This window comes from Ascaphus truei, chromosome 2 (assembly GCF_040206685.1).
Source record: "Ascaphus truei isolate aAscTru1 chromosome 2, aAscTru1.hap1, whole genome shotgun sequence".
Lineage (NCBI taxonomy): Eukaryota > Metazoa > Chordata > Amphibia > Anura > Ascaphidae > Ascaphus > Ascaphus truei.
Window position 1 is genome coordinate 147,607,374 of NC_134484.1, and position 17,168 is coordinate 147,624,541.

The 17,168-nt window shown below is 39.6% G+C and overlaps 1 protein-coding gene across 3 annotated transcripts in view; it reads left to right on the forward strand.

Moving 5' to 3' along the window:
• LDLRAD4 (low density lipoprotein receptor class A domain containing 4) overlaps positions 1–17,168 on the forward strand; it is a 559,350-nt gene that overhangs the window by 342,853 nt on the left and 199,329 nt on the right. The window lies entirely within an intron of this gene.

Sequence of the window (17,168 nt, forward strand, 5' to 3'; positions counted from 1 at the left end):
AGACGCAGCAATTTCTGAGGAAACAACAAGCATTGAAGCAATCCCAAGACGCAGGAACAAACATTTTATATACAGAGCCATACAAGATGATTCGCAAGCGTATAACTGAAGATGTAAATGTAACTGTGATGTGGTGACAAAGACTATCGAAGATAACAAAATTTTAAAGAAAACAAAGTAGCGATTTATGCTGGAGAAGGAGCAAATCATTGGACTCAAGGAAGACAGTGGATCAACAATAAAAGGCCGTGCACTGATCATAAAGTGGGTTGAGTACTTTTACAAGAATTTGTACAAGAACACATAACAAAGGACATATAGAGTGAAAAGAAACCACCAATTATGTACCATGCATCCTTCCTGAAGAAGTGGCAATAAAGTACATGAAGAATAGAAAGTTGGGTAACTTGGGTACAGCAAAGTATTAAAAAAACAAAAAACTCACCTATGAGCACATTCATGTCTCACATCGGTCCACAAACATGCCTTGCCGCATAGACCCTCAGCATACAATGCTTCCACTGCAGCCAGGGATTCTGGGTAATGACATGCACTCAATGTTTCACTATTTACATATTAACCATTTTATAGTGTATCCCTATAAGCTTATGCATGCCGTATAAGGCTGCGTCCAGGGTTGCAGCAGCCGTACGGAGGCGCGCTGAGGCTGAGGGAAAGCGGGTGCTTTCCCTGGCCTTGGTTAGCGCGCCGTCCGTGGGCGTGTCGGGGGGACGGGCCAGTGACGTCACGGAGCTGGTTCGCCCTCATTGGGCGAACCGCTCACGTGACCGGCCCTGCGCTCCCATGAGCACGAAATCTAAAATTTGGATAAGACCTACGCTTCCGCACACTTGCGGAAGCCTAGGCGAGCCCCTACTAAAGCTGCTCTCATTGCGGCTTAAGGGGCTCACTGGTAAGCACCAGCGCGCCTCAGCACGGGTCAGCGCCTAAGCGCTGACCATGCCCAAGGCCTTACACAGCTTTTACAGCAAAGCCTGAGTTAAAGAAGTGCAGGGCTAGCAAACCTACTCACAGACAGCTGTTACGGCCTTTTGGGTCTCATCAGTGTGAGGTTGGTTACTGGCCTTTTATTGTGAAGCTTGTAGTGGCTACAAACCAGGTACACAAAGTAAGTGACAGACTGCTCATTTGCCTGTCATTAGGAAGATAATGTGGAGATAATTCAGAAGCTTCGGACGACTCAAAGATGTATGGAGACATGTACTGTATGCTGGGTATCATGAAGAGACGGGAAAAGAATGAATGAGCTTGAAACAAAAGTCTGTGACATCGTCACAAATGTAAAGAAATGAAAATGGCAGTAGGCCAGAGATATTGCAAGAAGAACTGTCCTATGTTGCCCATGAATGGATTTATTCAGAAACGTTGTTGGTACAACGTGGAGAAGAGAGGCTTGCAACCACAGTAGCTGGAAGATCATTGCGATGGCCTTCATCCAGTAGAGAATAAACAAATGCGGATTATAGTGTGGGTGTGTGTGTGTGTATATACTTAGTTAAGTTATGGTGAGTAAAAAAAGTGACAAAAACCCTCCACATTCCATTATATATATATATATATATATATATATATATATATATATATATATATATATATATATATAAAAAAGGTATCAAGCATAGAACGAAGAGGCAGGCATATATATATATATATATATATATAAAAGGTATCAAGCATAGAACGAAGAGGCAGGCATATATATATATATATATATAAAAGGTATCAAGCATAGAACGAAGAGGCAGGCACTCCATAATGTTGAATAATCTAATTTTATGAAATGTCAATGTTTCAGCTCCCAATGGAGCCTTTCTCAAGAATACACTGTATATATAAAAGAGAGAGATGATAAATCTAAAGGTTGACAGACAGTGGCAAGGTTTAAAAAAAAAACAATACATAAGCAAAAAACTATTCGGCATGCCTTTTTGTGCATTGGTAATATTTAAAGAAGGGTAACCATATATGAGTTCCTCAGATAGAAAAGTACAATATCTTCATATCTTATATTTAATGATCCAACAAAGAGAGCATAGACGCTTTCATTTTCTGCTGATGAAAATGCTATGTGCATCGTGTCTTTTTGGAGCATTGGGTCTGTAGAGTCCCTTCACTATGTTACCGAGATCATTAAGTAGAGCACATGATTGCACAGCTATTCCTTGGGGGACAATCATTATTTTTTTTCTCCACATGTAAAAATCAAGGTGTCTGTCTGAATCTTAAGGTCATTCGTTAAGAATGAAAATGTCTCTATTTATTTTGAAAATGTTAATTGAAACATTGTCTTTGTATGTTAATGTATTCTTATATAATAACACTAACAGGCCTAGATTCACTAAACTTCACTAAATTTATCTTGTGCCATAGGTTTGCTATCTATGTTGTATACCAGATGTGCTCAACTCCAGTCCTCCAGCCGCCTCCCCCCCAACAGGTCAGGTTTTCAGGATTGCAGGGACTGATTGGGCCACCTGTGCTGAAGCCGGGATATCCTGCAAACCTGACCTGTTTGGGGGCTTGAGGACTGGAGTTGAACACCCTTGCTGTAGACCATGCACTATTTTAGTAGTCCTTCATTTCACAATCTCTATTTCTTTTAATGTCCTTACACAACATGTCTCCACAACTGAACACAGTACTTCAGGTGAGGTCTTACCAAACTATAAAGTCACATCATTACCTCTCTGCTGCTAATACCGCTCCTTATACAACCTAGTATCAGTAGCAGTATTTAGTAGCAGTCACCTCAGCGAGAAGGATGGGAGAAATCCAAACGTTTCCCTAGAAATAATAATAACAGCATGTTCTTGTATAGCACTGCTAGTTTTACGTAGTGCTTTACAGAGACATTTTGCAGGCACAGGTCCCTGCCCCGTGGAGCTTACAATCTATGTTGTTGCACCTGAGGCACAGGGAGATAAAGTGACTTGCCCAAGGTCAAAAGGAGCCGACACCAGGAATTGAACCAGGTTCCCCTGCTTCAAACACTCAGCGCCAGTCAGTGTCATTACTCATGAGCTGCTCCTTCTCCCAGAAGAAATCGAAAATCAGATTATCTGAATTGTTATGCCGATTTAAAGTAGTTTTGTTAACACCACCACAGTTTAAGACCAACTTTTTTCCACTATTCTCCATGAATTGGGAGATTATTCTATCTTCCTTACGTCCAGAGCCTCGCAATGAGAAGGAACGAGAATTGCATAACTTCGATATAGTAGAATGTCTAGGTACACACATGAAGACAACATGCGTTTAGAAAAGGAGGGAGGATAGAAAGACTCTAAGTCCTCTATTGCAAGATGGCTAAAGTATGCCTTTGCAATCGCATGTCAAGCAGCGAACAAAATACCACCAGGAAACTTGGAAGCCCACTCCACGAGGTCAATAGCCACATTCTGGGCAGAAAAAACAGGAGCATCCACTTATGCACAAATATGTATACTTTTATTAAAAACTACAAACTTGACATACCATCTTCGGCAACCTCGGCAGTCAATGACCACCACTTCTTTACTGCTGTGGTACAGTATATTTATTCCACAGCCATGCACTGCCGTTTGGACGACGACGAGGAAGGCAGTTACGGTAGCGCACCAATATTCCCTCCCAATTTTTATTTTCCCCTTACACAACTACTAATCAGGAGCAGTATATAAGGAAACAGACCTTATACCATAGCTGTCAAAAATGAAACATGTAGGTGGAGCTGTCTTACTGAAAGGGGGGAGACAAATTGTCACAGTTGGGCACTGCCGTAAATTGAATAGAAGAAATATACTTTTTTTTCCCATTCATTTTGTATAACACATATTTTTATCCTCATCATTTAATGAATCCAGGTCATAGTGTATGCATCTTTTGATATTTCCTTTAAAGATTTCCCGATGTCACAAGGACTTGGGATTCAAACCGGGTTCTCACACTTCAACAAAATAACTCTTTCATGGATTTTGAAGCAGAATGTTAACTTCATTTCAATATTTAGGTTTTACGAGGTTTGGGGAGTATATTCAATTAATTATTTGTGTTTATGCAATCAAGATGGTTATAGTTTCCATATTTTTCATGGCCTGTATTCTTTTCTCATGGTATACATAAGAATTACGATCATAACATGCCACATGATTAAATGACTTCTTTCAAGACTTCTACAATGTGTCTACATCTTGTTATTATTCCATTTTAGTATGTATATATGTGTTTATTTGGTTGTGTATGTATTTATTAACATTGTGCTATGCCAAGATTTACACTTGGTGGCATGGTTCCCTGCAAGATAAATGTACTAATGTGTTTCTTATATGTACACTTGAACTCCATCTCAGTAAGATAGCTATATAATAGAGACCTGTTTTGGTATAATCAGTATGATATAAGCTTCAACTATGGAATATTGCCATGAAATAGACTTCATATATTTATTACTGGGTGAAAATGCATCTCAGAGCAGTCTGTGAAGCTATTCTATAGTTGCACCTGTATTACAAAACCAGGCATTAGCAGATCCTGAACAAATTTAAACCTGCTTCATAGAAATAAATTAAGTATTCAGTAGCTTTAAATATCTGTTAGATTTCAAATTGTGTGTGATAGCAGCCAATGATAAAGGCTGTGGAAGAGGTGGGACTAAGGGAGAGGAGCCTTTAAGGAGGTGGCGGCCATGATAGAGAATCAGATTTGCGTGGGCCTTAGGGTTGTCAGGCTCGATTGCGAGTTGCCGAGTGATCCCGAGTGCACGTGGTGAAAGGTTCAACAGATCCAAGTCAGGACGTGACCGAGAAATCGAGTACCGTTGGAGGGGACCCTCAACACTACAAAGTATAGCAGTACCAATGCACCCTTTTCGATGTAGAGGCCTGCCACACGGCAGTACAAAGCGAGCTCCCACGGTGTGCTGACACCATCACACAGCCAACATAACCAGGATTGGGTGGCGCATTCACTACTGACACCGATTTACACCCACACAGCGTTAATGTTGACTGCAATGTTTTTTGCCTGTGTATGTTTCATGTAGAGATCATCTACTGAGGATCACTGGGTCTTGAGTTTAATCCAGGGCGTACATAAAGCCGTTGTGCCACCCATACATTGTGTCTTTATTTCTCACCGTCTAACCGTAGGCCACTTGTGGCAATTTTAAGTATCAAGGGGGAATATTGCCCCACCTCGGAATGGGTAATTTGGGTGTGAAAAAAACACAGCCGGGACACTTCGTCGCAGGGCAGCTCATCGCGGGAAACTTCGCTACAATGTCTGCTCCTACGCCTGACTGCCTACTGTCCTCTGTGCACCCGACCCAAGAAGCCAAGCCATGTCTGCCGCTCTGACAACTGCATGTCTAAATGACCTGCATGGGACCGCTACACTGCATAGACAGGCTGCTCTTTAAAGATGGCATGTCGGAGCATCCTGTCTAGGCAGTGTAGTGGTTCCACGCGAGACATTTAAACATGTGGTTGGCCGTGGCAGACCTGACTTGTTAGGTCGGGCACGTGGCGGACAGCGGACAAGCGCATGAGCAATCATTGTATCAAAGGGTCCCGGCAACGAACGTTTTGGTCACGGCCAAACGCCCACGGCCAAACGCCCACGGCCAAACGTCGTAGACTGCCCCACCTCACCACTAGCTATAGGTGTGAGAACAAAAAAGGAGGGGTTACAATTTACCCCTATCAATTTACCCCTCACTGATTGGTTTCATACTGAAGGTTCCCATTTTTATGTTAAAATGTATGTCTCCTATAACACAGTGGTAAAACTTGTGCCCAATTGCCTGGGATACCTTCTAGTGTCACAAACAAATAGTTGATTTAATATCTTAAAACTTTAAATACTTACAAGTTCATTGCAACCTCATGAGCACGAAAGAAATACTGCACGGTACATATTTATTTAAAAATTTTACTAAGACGCTACTCACCAAGAAACTCAGTACAATTCGGGACCTACTGAAAGAAAACATATAAGAGAACGACGAAGAAGACCAACAATACAAATAGGAGCAGGAAAGCTGTATGCCAGAGTATTAGGTTCTGTTTGCAATGTTTTGTTTAAAAGGAATGTTTACAATTTTTTCTGAATGGAAGTAAAGCTTTCTGATTTCTTAAAGCAGCAGGGAACGTATTCCAGGGTCTTGAGGTGCTTCTTGAAAAAGCTATCCCACCAGCTTTATTGACCTTAAATCGAGGATCAATTAGTTGAGGGGCGATGGCAGATCTGAGGAGCAGATTGGGGATGTTACTGATTAGGTTGTTCTGAAGAGAAGGGGGTGGGGGGCTTGTCCATGGATAGCCTTAAAGGTTAGGGTCAAGATCTTAAAACAAACCCTTTGCTCCACGAGGAGCCAGTGCAAATCTTGAAATACTAGCGAGATGTGATGTCTCTTGGCCATGCCTGATATAAGCTGGGCTGTGACATTTTGCATCAACTGCTGGGCTTTGATATTATGTTGTTGGAGACCCATCAGCAGAGAATTTGCAAAATACAGTCTGGAGAGGACCAAGTCATAAAAAAATACCTTTAGCGCAAATGAAAAACACCACCAAAATGTTTGCAAACAAGACACGAATCTTGGTTGCAGAATTGGAAAAAGCTTATGAAGAAGGGATCCTGAAGACATTCTAACTCCGCATCAGGGACATGTAAGGGATAGAGGCAGAGCAAACATAGCATAATCGAGTTTTAATAAAAGTCTAACATTTTAAAAATATGCACATCACACTCAATTTTACGCAGAATTAAAAGTGCATTTAGAGTACAACTGACTCCGTCTTTAGGCGATACCAGACGTGTCCTCACCATCGCAGCACCTGGTAAACGTCCTCTCTTAGGCATCTGATGCACCGCTCTTCTGCATCACGTGGTAGCTAATCCGTCTTGTGATCAAAAGCCTTCACTGTCCAGTCAGCTGAAAACTTAGCTCATGCGCAGTAAGCACCTTACGCGTTTTGCTGTGGCTTCCTCAGAGGAACTCTGGCTTGTGTTACTATCTGTAGATTGGTTTTCGTGAGAAACGCTTTAATTTGTCTCAGCCGATGGATTTGTAAGTAACAGTTTTTCACAATAGATGCAATATGAGGCTGATCAATTATGTTTTTGTCAATAATAGCTCCAAGGCCTCTCACCTTTCCTTAAAATGGCAGAGTTATTGATTTTTAGATTGTTGACGGTGTTACTCACAGCATCTGTTAGGGCCTCAAGCACAATCAGGAGCAGCTCAGATTTAGAGGCATTAAGTTGTTACCAATTCAATGCCATCCAATTAGAGATGTCACCAATGCAATTATTCAGACCGTTCACTGTGATGATAGGATTGCTGGAGATGTTCGACAGTAACTGTATATCATCCGCGTACTGATGGAATTGAATTTATTTTCAACGGATAATGTCCTCTAGGGCTTTAAGATATATATTGAATAAAACCAGGGAGATCCCTGAGGGACGTCACAAATCAGCGGAATTGTATTTGAAGAATTCTCTTTGGGCGTTATTTTCTGACTAAGGTCACAAGAAGGTTAACAAAAGAGTGTGATCGATATTGTCAAAAGCTGCGCTCAGGACGAGAAGGATCAGAGCAGCGACACTCTTTTTGTCTACAGTGTTGACCAGGAGGTCAGCGACACCTATCAGGGTCGTCTCAGTGCTGTAATTTTGTTTAAATCCAGATTGGTGGGACTTCAACAGGTTAAATCGGGTTAGGTGGTTTACTAACGGTTTTAGGGCTAGTTTTTCAATGATTTTCGCTAATAATGGAATATTAGAAACTGGTCGATAGGTGCAGTCATGCAAACAAATGAAACAAATCTTACTTTGGCTGCAGTAAGTAGTGTGCTGTATCCTTCTGGCTAACCCTTATGAGTGCTGGATGAAGCACTCAGACATATGTTTCTCAGGCATAACTGATAGGGGTTGACTTCACCCTGTCACATGCAGTAAATGCTTCCCTTAGGAAGGTTGGTAAAAAGCCTGCAGACAATGAGAGGTTTGCAGTTTCGAGAGTGAAAGGGGTCAGATATAACCCACATCCTTCATTAACCGGTCCTCTGGACAGCTAGATGGTTTGATCCCTTTGATCATGATAAGGAGCTCGTCCATAGTGATAGATTGGAAGGTGCTCCACCTAGATTTAGTTGATTTAACTATGAAAATATCAGATTTGTGAGTTGACAGTTGTGTGGCTGAAATTTGATTCCGAATTTGAGACTTCGGAGTAGAAAGCCTATTGAAAAGTATGTGGTGGAATTTCTTCAGGGCGTGAGGTCGGTTCAAGCAAAGAGTTGACGACTTTGAATAGTTCCTGCGAATTATTATTGGAATTTTTAATAATGCTCATTGGCCTCTATAACGGCTTTGAAATAATTTTTCCTTATACGTCTAAGATTCGCAAGGTTAGAGGGGCATTTATCTTTAGCCTATCGCTTTTCTGATGAACGCAGGATAGATCTCTGGATTCTTAAATCTTGAGAAAACCCAGGGTTGCTTTTATATTAGTGGGATAGCAATTTGTTTTGACCAATAATATCAAGAGTAGCAGTAGCTGCGATATTCAATGCCAATGTGAGAGAGGATGTATTGGGGACAGATGGAGGAATGTAAGACTTTCTAAAATGTTTAGCAAAAATACTAGGGTCCATATCCTTTCTTTACTCTGCCCAAGACTTTTGTGGGTGAAGGAGGTTTTGGTTTGGAGGTATTATCTGGTAAGTGCGGGATAAATGCAATGAAGCTGTGTGCCGACCAATCCAAGTTATGGACTTCCTTCAAAGTAGAGGATATATACCGAAAGTAAATACTTGGTCCAGAGTGTGACCAGCAAGATAGGACGGACCCAGGAATAGTGAATCAAACGGTCTACACTTAAGTGCTTCTAAAAAGGTTTTGACCAGATGAGAATCGATTTTTTTCTAACCAGAAATCTCCTGCAATAAGGATGCTGTAATTGTCTAAGGATATCAATGTTAACAAATCCAGGAATTCTTGAATAAATGCCTTGTTTTTCCCTGGAGGGTTGTACACAGCCAAAATGATGGTTGACGTTTTAGCGTTGATAATCCATTTTGTGCAGAGGAATCCAAAGTTAGTGGCTTTTAAGGAAGAGCCTCTGGCCCAGAAATGGTAATTGAGATGAGATTTGTTGATAAGACCCACTCCTCCTTGACAGGATGGATTCACTGGCCCAATATTATGCATGGGAAATTTATATAGAGCTCCAGTCAAGCAGTGACCTGGTTAATCCCAGCTTGAGAAAAAGCTGAGTTAATTAACCAGGTCCCAGCTGCCTCATTAATGGGCTTTAAAAAACTAGGCGCTCTCACTTCTTTCTGGTTCGTGTCTGAATCAGGGAGACACACGCTTGAGCTGTGGAGGGAGAGAAGTCTGCAACAAGGTCTGTTACATTGGGACACTTATGCTTACTTTGTGTGTATCCTGGACTTGATCCACCCTCCTGGGATAAGGGCAAAGCCCTTCTCTGGACTTATTTTTCCATTTGTTTATATATGCTGATGTTAAAGCTCTGTTATTTTATACAATTCTTTGGCTGAATAAAAAAGCCTACTCAGATCACCCACGTGTCTTCGCAGTCTTACTGCAACACTCCTCCTATTTTGTCAATGGCTTAATGGCTTTGGAGAACTAAGTATTCTTGAGGAATGTCCTCGTTGAGGGTACAAAAGGTGCTTTCCTTTAGCCAAGTCTCTGATAAAAGGCTTATGCTTGATTTAGAAAATTTCCATTTTGTGTTTGGTAATCCAGTAAAGCACAGGAAATTTCACCTGGGGTGTTCAATATGATAGGCGGACAAAGAGCAGGAATAGTATCAAGAGAAGATGGTGATCTAGAACCTAAACTGGTTGTGTTCGATATTGAGGTTGGTAGACTGAAACTTAAGATCTCAGCTCTCTTTTCCCTGCACAGAAATTGGGTTATTGGAGAGAGAGGAGAAGATAGAGATTCTGCTTTAGTGTTAGTGGGCTGGTTGTCAGTCTCTGGGAATTTTTTGTTAAAGGTTTTTTTGTTGTGTTGTTATTATGATGTGAGTCTCTGGATTTTCTCTCTCATCAATTGAGACTTTCCTTCTATGTTTCTCTCCAAGTTTCCGCAGTTCATGTGTGATCTGTTTGTTGTCCTGCTGCAGGGTTAGTATACTAGTTTTTAGATCCTGCATGTGTGCCATGTATTCATTTTTTACTTTACTAATTTATTTCCTTAACTGGTCAGTGCTCACCTCTTGAGGTGGTTTTCTTAATGAGTCCTCTTTGAATAGTGTGAAGTTCCTCCCCAGTTGGGACAGACTGTGATAGTACTAGAGGATGGGTGTGATGTGCTGGGACAAGGCGTGATATGTTTGCTGGCTGTGTCCCTGGCTGGGACTGAGTTTTGATATTGGGTATTTATCGATTTTTTGTTGCTGGATGGTGATCCTGGCCGCACTGTGAGCACCACGACTGATCAGATAAGTTTTTTCCTTTTTCTTTTTCCCTTTGAGTGCCCTGAACATTCTTGCTATTGTTATATACAGTATATATATAAAGTTGATAGACTGCACTTTAAGCCCATATTAATAATTTAACTGTAACTTGAATTTATTTTGGTACACAGCCGAAATAACAAAACTTGCATCAGTGTCCAATTATTTCCGGACCTAACTGTATATATATATACTGTATATATACAGTTAGGTCCGGAAATAATTGGACACTGATGCAAGTTTTGGTGTTTCGGCTGTGTACCAAAATAAATTCAAGTTACAGTTAAATTATTAATATGGGCTTAAAGTGCAGGCTATCAGCTTTAATTTGAGGGTATTCACATCCAAATTGGATGAAGGGTTTAGGAATTACATTTCTTTAATATGTAGCCCCCTCTTTTTCAAGGAACCAAAAGTAATTGGACAATTGACTCAAAAGCTGTTTCATGGACAGGTGTGGGCTATTCCTTCGTTATTTCATCATCAATTAAGCAGGTAAAAGGTCTGGAGTTGATTCCAGGTGTGGCATTCGCATTTGAAAGCTGTTGCTGTGAACCCACAACATGCGGTCAGAGGAGCTCTCAATGCAAGTGAAACAGGGCATCCTTAGGCTGCAAAAAAAAAAAAATCCATCAGAGAGATAGCAGGAACATTAGGAGTGGCCAAATCAACAGTTTGGTACATTCTGAAAAAAAAGAACGCACTGGTGAGCTCTGCAACACAAAAAGGCCTGGACGTCCAGGGAAGACAACAGTGGTGGATGATCATAGGATCCTTTCCATGGTAAAGAAAAACCCCCTCACAACATCCAGCCAAGTGAAGAACACTCTCCAGGAGGTAGACATATCATTATCCAAGTCTACCATAAAGAGAAGACTTCACGAGTGCAAATACAGAGGGTTCACCACAAGGTGCAAACCATTCATAAGCCTCGAGAATAGAAAGGCCAGATTAGACTTTGCCAAACAATATCTAAAAAAGCAAGCCCAGTTCTGGAACAGCATTCTTTGGACAGATGACACTAAGATCAACCTGTACCAGAATGATGGGAAGAAAAAAGTATGGAGAAGGTTTGGAACGGCTCATGATAGGAAGCATACCACATCATCTGTAAAACACAGTGGAGGCAGTGTGATGGCATGGGCATGCATGGCTTATAATGGCACTGGGTCACTAGTGTTTATTGATGATGTGATAGAACACAGAAGCAGCCGGATGAATTCTGAAGTGTATAGGGATATATTGTCTGCTAAAATTCAGCCAAATTCAGCGAAGTTGATTGGACGGCGCTTCACTTTACAGATGGACAATGACTCAAAACATACTGCGAAAGCAACCCAGGAGTTTTTTAAGGCAAAGAAGTGGAATATTCTGCAATGGCCAAGTCAATCACCTGATCTCAACCCGATCGAGCATGCATTTCACTTGCTGAAGACAAAACTTAAGGCAGAAAGACCCACGAACAAACAACAACTGAAGACAGCTGCAGTAAAGACCTGGCAAAGCGTCACAAAGGAGGAAATCCAGCGTTTGGTGATGCGTTTCCATGCGTTCCAGACTTCAAGCAGTCATTGCCTGCAAAGGATTCTCGACAAAGTATTTAAAATGAACATTTTATTTATGATTGTGTTAATTTGTCCAATTACATTTGAGCCCCTGAAATAAGGGGACTGTGTATGAAAATGGTTGCAATTCCTAAACGTTTCATATGATATTTTTGTTCAACCCCTTGTATTAAAGCTGAATGTCTGCACTTCTATTGCCTCTCGGTTGTTTCATTTAAAATCCATTGTGGTCGCATACAGAGCCAAAATAATGAAAATTGTGTCAGTGTCCAATTATTTCCGGACCTAACTGTATATATTCTGTGGACAGCCAGAATAATAAACCAAGCAGTCCTGGAAGGGACCAAACCGAAAATCTCAAAGGAGGCCAAGATAACAAAGCAAAAGTTCTCCTACTTTGGTCACATCATGTGAAGCAAGTCGCTTGAGAAGGACATCATGCTTGGAATGATCGGTGGCAAAAGAGGAAGAGGCCGCCAAAGAACTCGCTGGCTAGATACCATCAAGAAAGATACTGGGCTGAATATAGCAGAATTGAAAGAAGCCGTGAGAGATCGGAAAACATGGAGAACACTGATCCATAGAGTGGCCGAGAGTCGTACTCGACTGAACGGATAAGATGATGCTGATGATATTTTTTTTAATATACTTTTCTTTCCCATAATTTTCTCAGAGATACAATAACATTTCATATCCATTGTCAACAGACATTGAAGTGAATGGTCGTTGATGTTTGAATTTAGTTATTAGATCACCTCCAGCCTCCAATTGAGCTGAGTTACGTACTTGTGTGTTCATCTTAAACAAGTTATTGGTGAAATTACTGATTTTGGCCACAAGGTCAGAGACATTCATTTGATAGTGATGCTATTTTTTAGGTAGGTGAAAAGGTCAGGACCTACAATCAAAGGGAACTGGAAGTACTAATTTGATAATGACTTCTAAAGTAATGCAGTATAAATCAGAAAATCATTATAGCCCATTTCTGTAAATAAATAATACATTTTAAAAAATGCATTATGTGTTTAACAGCAATTTTATCAACCAGTGACTAATCCATATTTCCAGCTGTAACGCAATGATGAGAAGCTTGTTACCAAAGCAAAATGTCAATAATATGCGAATGAGTAATAAACGACATATTACTTATTCACGTGCTTTGAGATCATTCTAAAAAAAAAATGTCACAATCGCATTTCATGGTAAAAACATATATACAGTATTTCTGTTTTATAGTCATAATTTACAATTCTCCTCATAATTTCAGCAACAATAAAACCGTGACTGTATCTGTATAAACCGTGTCATGGACAATTAGTCTTCCCACCATATGCCAACCTTTGCTGATATGATAAATGTTTGCAAGAAATTATGCTTTACTGGGATGCCACTTACACCTATTTTATTCAGCTCTCTGGCAGCCGTGGACAGTCCCCGTCTCCTGATGATACATTTTTTTTGCCCACGGTATGTTTTCAGTGACATTTTCAGTACGTACATGAGGCTAACATATCTTAAAATGTCATTACCTCGTAATTCTTTGAGGACTTCTCCGACACTGAAAGGGTTAAATAAGATTGTTAGAAAAAATTTTATTTTAGAAAAAAATATTTTAGAAAAAACGTTATGCTGCAAGTTGGAAGACCCCTTCTCAAATACCCATATTCTTCGTGTTCAGTGTTTATCTTTGTGGTTTGGAAATACGTTGAAGGTATCACAGATTTTATATATTGTGTCCTTGATTCGAATGACTGCAACATTGGCCCAATTGAGTATTCTAAATATAGCTTATATTAAAAATAAAAAAAAAAACACAACAACATGCGAAGGACATTTTGCCAATGGTATCAGAGGACCTTCTGGGAAGCTGTGTTTAATATATAAAGAAAATGGTTCAATAAATGTACAGGCTGCCCTGCTAATGTTAATAATTATAGTGCAGGAGCATGGAACTAGCACTGCACACATTATCAACTCCCCATTTACAGTGATGATGCATACCATATAAATTCTGTTTGACGATAATGCTTACCTTGAAATGTCACCTCTGAGTGATTATGTTACATGGGAAATGGCTGGAGTACAAGCAAGAGTCATAATACATCTTGTGAGTGTGGCAGGTGATAACATACGGTTATCTACAGTCTTGCTGCTTAGAGCATTTAGATGAAAAATGAGTCATTATTTTTCTGATCAGTATTAAAAACTATGCAGTACACCTGTTTCTTAACATAGTTTACATAAAATAGAATTTCTATGATCATGCTTTCCATGTTCAGTCCTCAAAAGCATCCAACTGGCTAGATTTTTTTACATGTGTGTGCAGGCATGTGCTTGCGTGTGTGTGTGTGTGTGTGTGTGTGTGTGCGCGTGCATGTTTGTGTTCAGATTGTTACCAACAGTTCTTATTTAAATAATAGTGAATAAATAATGGAGAGACATTCCTGAAAAACTATTACATTTAAGAGGATGTGATTATAAAAATTATACATTGAATCTGTAGTTTTTCTGAGTTCAACTACTTTGGCTATCACACAAACAAATGGAAATACTATGACCTAATGAAGGGATATTAACTAGATGACCAACTGAATTCATGTGCTCAACCTTTCCGAGCCTGGTTAAAATCAAATGTGGATATACTTAAAACATGGCTTATTTAACTGGGAAGAATATTGGGCCCTATTTCTCCCTTTACCATACAATGTGGGCACAAGGAGACACAATAGCCGCAGAGAGAGAAAACCAGACACATACAGGGGCAGAAGGAAACAGGTGCAGGGTCCAATGAAGGGAACATGTATTTTCTCTTTTAATAACCTGTGATATTAATAAATGAAAAACACAAAATAACACAAATAGTTCCTATATATTACATCGTGTGTACGGTTAATGCGTCTTTGAGCTTCTAGACATTGGTTCTATTTTTGGCATCAATATGTTGCTCATGGATTGGTTACTTCTTTTTATTTTTGAAAATAATTTTCAAAGGGAATTCCTCTACACTCAACACATGGATCGAGCAAATAGAAGAGGAGGTGGAGTATGCTTATATGTTAAACGGGATCTAAAACCTTTTATAAGGGAAGATGTTTATGAAGGGAATGATGAAAATGTGTGTGGATAGAAATTAGCAGTGTAGGTAAAAGTATAAAGAAAATGTTTGAAGGGATATGCTATAAACCACCAGATATCTGTGACATTGAGGAAGCTAAAATACCTTTGCAAATGGAGAAGGCATCAAAACTAGGTCATGTTTGCATAAAGGGTAAAAAAAAAAAATCAACTTGTGTTTTATTATTTTCAAAAGAAGGGGAAGGGAGAGGGAAGGGGGGATACAGAAAATAAAAGGGGGGGGGGTAGGTTGGGTGGGATAATGGGTAATTTTAATTATCCAGACATAGACTGGGGCAATGAGATTAGCATTACAACAAAAGGATGCTTAAAGACAATTTTATGACCGAGATTATTGAGAAACCAACCAGGAGAGGGGCAATACTTGATTTAGTAATATCAAGCAATGTAGAAGTAATAGCAAATATTCAAGACCTGGAATATTTGGGTAACAGTGATCATAGCATGGTCTCATTTGAAATAAATGATCAAAAAACAGATTACTTGGGTTCAACAAAGACCTTAAACTTTAGAAAGGCAGATTTTAATAAACTGAGGACTAATCTACAAGTAATATATTGGGATGATGTTTTTCCAGGGAAAAATGTAGAAGATAAATGGGCAATCTTTAAAACATTGTTAGAAAAGCACACTTATCAGTGTATATATACCCTTGGGTAATAAGTATAAAAGAAAAAAATCAAAACCAATGTGGCTAAATAAACAGATAGGGGAGGAAATGGACAAGAAGAGGAAGGCGTTTAGATTATTTAAGTCAGAAGGGACAGAGACATCGTATCAGAATTATAAGCAATGTAACAAAAATTGCAAAAGGGCAATCAAATTAGCAAAAATGGATAACGAAAAAAAGCATTGCAATAGAAAGTAAGATCAACCCTAAAAAGTTCTTTAAGTACCTTAATAACAAAAAATGAGAAAAGAAAATATAGGACCCTTTCAGTGTGGGATGGGCAGGCAGATTATTGAAGATAAGGAAAAAGCAGAAGTATTAAACAAATTCTTTGCCTCTGTGTTTACCAGGGAAGAATCAATTTCAATAGTAGCGCCGCAGGAGGAAGCCACAACCTCCATATTAATGAACAATTGGTTAACTGAGGAAGAAGTTCATAGGTGGCTTGAAATAAATAAAGTAAATAAGGCACCTGGCCCCGATGGCATACATTCAAGAGTTCTCAAGTAGTTAAGTTCAGTAAAAGCAAAACCATTACATTTAATATTCAAGGACTCCATTTCCACAGGCTCAGTACCACAAGATTGGCGTAAAGCAGATGTGGTGCCTATATTTAAAAAGGGAGCTAGATCGCATCTAGGGAATTACAGACCTGTAAACCTTACTTCAACAGTGGGGAAACTACTTGAAGGTTTAATATGGGATAATATTCAGGAATACCTAATGGAAAACAAAATTATTAGTAATAGGCAGCATGGATTTATGAAGGATAGATCATGCCAAACTAACCTTATTTGTTTCTTTGAGGCGGTAAGTAGGAATTTAGACCAGGGTATTGCAGTTGATGTGGTCTACTTAGATTTTTCAAAGGCTTTTGATATGGTTCCACACGAGGTTGGTGTACAAAATAAAGCAAATTGGACTCAGTAAAAATATATGCACCTGGATTTAAAACTGGTTGAAGGATAGACTGTAAGCTCCTCGGGGCAGGGACTCCTCTTCCTTAATGTTACTTTTATGTCTAAAGCACTTATTCCCATGATCTGTTATTTATATTATCTGTTATTTATTTGATTACCACGTGTATTACTACTGTGAAGCGCTATGTACATTAATGGCGCTATATAAATAAAGACATACAATACAATACAACAAAGGGTTGTCATAAATGGAACCTTTTCAGGTTGGGCTAAGGTCATGAGTGGAGTACCTCAGGGATTGGTACTGTGACCCCTGCTTTTTAACTTGTTTATTAATGACCTTGAGGTTGGCATCGAGAGCAAAGTCTCCATCTTTGCTGATG